The sequence below is a fragment of the Triticum urartu genome, chromosome 6A (genome assembly GCF_056163025.1).
Source record: "Triticum urartu cultivar PI428250 chromosome 6A, HENAU_Tu73, whole genome shotgun sequence".
Taxonomy (NCBI): domain Eukaryota; kingdom Viridiplantae; phylum Streptophyta; class Magnoliopsida; order Poales; family Poaceae; genus Triticum; species Triticum urartu.
In genome coordinates, this window is record NC_141878.1 from 456,426,727 (window position 1) to 456,433,324 (window position 6,598).

General features: G+C 44.2%; 1 long non-coding RNA gene across 1 annotated transcript; it reads right to left on the reverse strand.

The window, feature by feature from the left end:
* Positions 1 to 978: 978 nt before the first annotated feature.
* On the reverse strand, positions 979 to 2,045 carry LOC147965683 (uncharacterized). Its single transcript, XR_015607535.1, has 3 exons — positions 1,897 to 2,045; positions 1,785 to 1,814; positions 979 to 1,407 (listed from the first exon to the last, which is right to left on the reverse strand). It is a non-coding gene; the product is annotated as an uncharacterized LOC147965683 (long non-coding RNA).
* Positions 2,046 to 6,598: the final 4,553 nt, after the last annotated feature.

The following is a 6,598-nucleotide window of genomic DNA, read 5'->3' on the forward strand; positions in this document are numbered from 1 at the left end:
CCCGTTTTCACTTATGGCCCATGTATGGCCCATGACGTCTTTCGGCCCATATGAGGCCCTATGTAACTCTTGGCCTATTAACGGCCCGTGGTGAAACTGGCCCGTAATGAACAGTGTATAACTTTACACCCATTAACGGCCTGTGGTGAAACTGGCCCGTAATGAACAGTGTATCACTTTATACCCATTAACGGCCCGTTATTCCGTTGGGCCGTCTCCAACCCATGTTATCTTTCGGCCTTCTCAGAGCCCATTTATTCTTGGGCTCATTTCTAGCATTCGTTTACTTACGGCCCGTGACTGTCATTTTCTGCTTGTGGGCCAAATTCAGCTCGTGGTTACAGTCGGCCCGTTTGTGGTCCATTAATACGTTGGGCCGTTTTCATAGCGTCATCAAATACGGCCTATTAATGATGGCCCGTTATGGTCGGCCCATGAACGGACGATTCCAACTCTAGCCCGTTTACGGCCAGAATGCGGTCTGTTTGGCTAATCGATCATACGGCCCGTATAAGGCCCATTGATGATATGGCTCGTAGAAGGCCCATTGTTATGGCCCGTAGAAGGCCCATTGTTTCTACGGCCCGTAGAAGGCCCATTGTTTCTACGGCCCGTAGAAGGCCCACTATTTATACGGCCCGTAGAAGACCCACTGTTTCTACGGCCCATAGGAGGCCCAGTGTCACTACAGTAAATATTAGCCCATGGTTATTGTGGCCTAGTTTTAAAAAATAGGTTATTGCAGCCACTAGCAAACCGCGGAAAAAGAACTACACTGACTACAAGCAATCAAATAAACAAGACAACAAGGAAATAAATAAGCAAGCAACTTACACTAGGCTATCACGGCTGTTACACATATTACATCCACTGGGCATCAAAGTTCACCACCAATGCAAATATAGGGAATACAGTAGCATATAAACGCCGCAGCAAAAGAAGTCCAGAACTGAAACCACTTCAGAAGAGCTCAAGAAACAGTATCCTGGGTACCCATAATGCAGGCAAGATGCTTAGCAAGCTTATTAAGTTTCTCTTGTTTGGCGCTTAAGTCCTCCAGCGCTTGCTGTCGCACCAGAAAGTATGCATCTGAATTCTGCAGGGACTTCCTCAGTCCTTCGGCTTCCCGTCGCATAACATCTGATCAATGTCTTTCAACTTGAAGTTGAGACTCAAGAAGCCGAACTGATTCAGGCAATGAGTTCGAAGAGCTGGTGCCAGCAGTGGTAGCCAGTAACTCGAACACTACATCAAGACAGGACTTTGGGGTTGTCTCAGTGTCTTCAATATAGTTTTATCAGCTTTCTTGGAGACCAACAGGGATGTCTCACTATCTTGAACCTTATCTGCATTACTTCCTTTACCATTGCATAACAGGGTACTCTTCTCCAATATTTTATCCGCGTTCTGAAAGAGGAACAAATAAACACATCTCAGGTTTACAATGTAGTATATGAAACTCATTTTGGTAAACTAGTTCAGTAGTAAGGTGGACAGGATAACAGTATGAAACAAACATATATCTATGTAGTATGGTCACTGTATGGTCTATATCATTCTAGTTTATGTTGCCAAATCAAGATAGATACAGTTCGAATCATATCTATTTAAGACAAAGCAGCATAGACAGAATATAAGTGTGGGAAACTACACAACAATAACAACACTTGTAATGTGCATGGCATGAGAACATAACTGTTTATTCAATTGAAACTGAAATCAACATAGAGCAAGTTACAACAGCAAACAACCAAACACGTTGAAGAAACAGGTTTAAAACATACCTGTTGCGCCATTGGAGTTTCAATTGCATCCTTCAAATTTGAAATTAGTTGGTATCAGTAAATACAGTGATGCAAGAGCAAAGTAATATGAACCATAGCTACGGAATCTGACCTGAGAACAATTCTTCTTCTGCTTTAAGCGTTGACTTCGGGTTCGGAGTGGTGGTCCTCATGATTTGGGCATTGCAGTTGCCTTACTAACTGCTCGTGTTTGGGTGCTCTGTGGTGGAGACGGTGTTGTGTCAACGGGAACTGGGTGTCTATCTGCTGGGGTTGGGGTTAGAAGGGGTGTAGCTAGTTCTCTGTCCAACTGGGTAGGGGTGCAATCTGCATGAGTGTGGGTTATGTGTGGTGGGGCTGGTTCTTGGGCAAGTACAACCGTGGTTCTATCTGCATCGACAGGTAGCACAATCTTTTCTGAAGACCGTGTTTTTACTCCCACAGATACTGCCATCACTCCCTCCAATTGAAATGGCTGATAAACAAGAAAAGTAATTGAATGTACAGACATTGTAAGATAGACAGGTGCAATGGATAGTAGGGAAGAAAACAGGGCATGAAATAATTCACATTTATGTTGTCTAAGCAAACAGAATAGCAGGACATCATTTCACATATATGATGGCTAATTAAACAGGATAGCATGACACAATTTCACATGTATGATGGCTAACTAAACAGGATAGAATGACATACTTCAAAATATGATGACTATGTAAACAGGATGACATGATATAACTATACGATGTGTCTATTAAAGTGGTTGGCATGCCATAAATCACAAACATGCCGTCGATGGAAACATGATGGCATGATATAATTCACGGATAGAATGACATAATTTAATTATGATGACTATGTAAATAGGATGGGATGATATACCTATATTATGTCTTTAGAAAATGGGTTGGCATGCCATAATTCAGATACATGTTGTCTATGTAAACATCATGGCATGACATAATTGAAATGTATGATTTATATACTAAGGAAGTGAGCAGAGGGCAATCGCATATATGATGTGTCAACTAAGGAGATGGTATTCAATATTGTGTATATGATGTAAAAACTAAGCATTGCAATACAACATATGCATTATATGAGTAATATAACCCTGCCAAGTTTGAGCATACACCTCAGGGGGATAATAGGACTGGTCATCTGCCTATGAATCCTCCTCTGAAGAGCTATCTGTAACCAGCAAGATATTTGCTTCAGCAGGTAGCATTGTCTACTCTAAAGACCTTGTTTTCACTCCAGATTTCTCCATCACCAATTCAAATGGCTGATGCACAGGAAGAGCAGTTGAATATACAAACATTGTCGACAAAAGCAATGAGAAATACAAAAAAAGGACGGCATGATATAATTCACATATATGACTCTTGCCTAAACAACATGGCATTGCATAATTCACATACATAATGCCTTGCAACAAGATAACATTGCATAATTCACATATATAATGTCTTGCTACAAGATGGCATTGCATAATTCACATATATGGTAATTAGACACTAAACAGGTGGCATTCACACAAAGCATGTCTAAACTAAGAAAATGACATAGCAATGCAAGATACCATACGCACGATATGAGGAACATAACCCTGCCAAGTTAGGGCATGCACCTCGGGGGGAGGGGAATATGACTGGTCATCTGTCTCTGAATCCTCCTCTGAGGAGCTATCAGTAACCAGCAAGACATGTGCTTCGTCTGATAGCATTGTCTGCTCTGAAGACCTTGTTTCCACTCCAGATTTTTCCATGACCGTGCCAAATGGCTGATGCACAGGAAGAGTAATTGAATGTACTAAAATTGTTGACAAATTTAACACGTAATAAAAAATGATGGCATGATATAATTCACATATAAGCTGACTGGCTAACCAGGGTGGCATTGCAAAATTCACATATATGATGCCTGGCTAGACAAGATGGCATTGCATGATTCACATATACGATAAAGAAACTAAACAGATGGCATTGACACAAAGCATGTCTAAACTAAGCAGATGACATCTTTAATGTATACAGTAAGCAATGCAAGGCACCATATGCATGATATTACCAACATCAGCATGCCAAGTTAGAGCGAAGACCTCATGGGGTAAATAGGAGTGGTCTTCTCCTTCTGAATCCCCCTCATAACAGTTATCTTCCTCTTGATTACGATCCGTAATGGGTGGAGGGGGGTTGCCTTTGCGCCCACCATGGAACGATGTCTGCATGAAATTTTATTGCCACGCAAGGCTCGTCTCTTTTGCTCTACATGATCAGTTCCATTGTGTACAATAACTGGCATGCATAGGAATAAAACATAGTGAGATTATGTAAGGAGTGCATGCACAAATCCAGAGTGATGGTAGCAAAGTGTGGATAGACCCAAAACCAATGATAGCAGGCAGATAATAGCTTTAGTTAAAAAATACAGATAATGGATCCTTTAATGTTTGTTTTCACCCAACATGAAACTCATAGTAGACATCGGAGATTAACCAGATAGTAGACAGATAGTACTGATTGCTGCCCCAATATGTACCCCACAACCATTTAAAAACTCAAGTTTCAGCATTAGTTTGGACCTGACTCGGAGTCTAATAGGTGAACACGACGATAATGTAGCATGTCATCATATTAAGCGACGCATAACGTAAGCAGACACGGAAGAGTGCGACCTCTCTTGCGGACCCGTGTAGTCCTCAAGGTCATCTGCTCAGTTGATGATGGTAATGCAGTTGCCGTGGCTGCCGGCGGTGGGGAAGAAGATCTGAGGCGGCGAAAGACAGTCTGGAGAGCGGATCCCTGCTGTGGTGAACCCTTCCGTCGTTGGAGCAGCTGAGCTGGGGTGGAACACAGCGCCGCAGGAGCAGGACAAACCACACAAGGTTTTCATTGACACATATCTGTAACAGAAGTAATTGAGTGAGGGCTTGTTTGGATTTGAGGATTCCAACAATGCAGGGATAGGAAATAGACAGGAATAGGATAGGAATGCATGTGCAAAACAGAGAATTTAAAAACACAGGATTTCTGCCAATCTGGGTGTTTGATTCACAACAATTGGAAGATCACAGGATGCAAAAAAGCATGGTGAGATTAAGTCAAACCACAAGAAAATGTACGGTTATAATGTTATTATGCTACTATCTCTTAGTCTTGTGCTTGATGAATAGGAATATGAAAAGGAGGAGAAGTGGAAATTAGAATTCCTACGGTTTTTCTTTCAAGGAGACACTAAAGGAACAAATCCTACAGTTTTCCTTTGCTCCATTCCTTTGCACCAAATTCATGAAAAGTAGTACCATAGGAAACTTTCCAATTCTGATGTTTTTCATTCACTTTTCCTTTCAAGCACTGGCGATTCTAGTAGGCAGGCTTGAGCAAGGAAAATCCTACACTAAAAAAATGTTTTTGTGCTACTTCTATTACTTTGGACCTAGGCCACTTCCATACTAGCTCAACTCCCAGGCCCATCGACAAATGCACAGCTCAAACACGCAGAGATAAATAATGATGGCGTTCAAGAGAGTCCATCACGGATAGCTAAGTTGCCTGGTACCTCACTGCTTGTCATATAGTAGATAAAATAATCATATTTCCTGTTACTACAAGTGCTCAATGGACAATATATATAACATGTAGAGTAAAAAAGAGATGCAACAAGTGTACAACCTCTTTGGCGAAGCCATGTCGATCTCAGCGTGATTGGGTTGGCCGGTGAGGATGTTCCGGCTGACTTGGCTGTCGGAGGAGGGGAAGAAGATCTTAGGCATCTGGAGATGGAGCCCGAGGTACTGCTCCGCTGTGATGGAGGGTTTCGTCATTGGAGCAGCTCCGGTGAGTTGTACGATGCCGAGGCTGAAGCAGGACAAGAGAGACAACGAACAACGTTAACTTGAGTGGAATTTTAACAGCATATCCAATACATGACGTAAAATACATAACCACAAAGTGCTAGATGTAAAATACATCAGCCGCTCATCTCTGAACTTAACTGTCGAAACTGAATTTAACTGTCGAAACTGAACTTAACTGTCGAAACTGAACTTTGCTGTCGAAACTGAATTTTGCTGTCAAAACTGAACGCCCTAGCAAGGTGAGGCTATACGTCGGTCGACTGACTTTTTCATCTCTGGTCAGTCGATTTTGCATCCATTGGATACAAAATCAAGGGCCTGCGGTTCATCTTCAACCTCCACCCCCCTGAGCCGGCCAAACAGCAGCCCCCCGCCGCCCGCGGCTGGCGGTGCGCCGCCCCGCCTGCCCTGAAAACACTCCCCACCGTCGGTCCGCCGCCGCCCCGGCCATCCCTCTAGGCCCCCCGTGTTGAGCTTTTTCTCCGGTGATCCCCACGCCACCGTCCCGCCAATGCCCCGCCACCGCCGGCGACCACCGCCCCCATCCTGAACCCTAAGATAGATAGTGGGTACCTCTCCGGCGAGCCCCCCTCCCCGCTACGGCTGGTTCTTCCTTCACCCCGGCGGCATTGGAGTGAAGTAGCTAAATCGAAGCAGCATCACAAGCAAGAGCAAGAGGGAGAGCAGCAGCGTGAGCAAGAGCAATAGCAGGAGCAGACCAGGCAGGGGACCGAGAGCAAGAGCAGAGCAGCAGCGCGAGCGAGAGCTAAAGCAGCAGCAGGTCCTACTGATGTGGACGTCGCCGCCGAGGGAGCAACACCGTGGAGGAAGTGGCCGGCAACGCCGCCGTGGATGGAGCCGCGCCGTGTCGGCTCGGGAACGAGCGCCGGCAGCACCATGAGATCGAATCAAGAAGAAAATGCGGCGATTAGTGTACAACCTCTTTGGTGGTGCC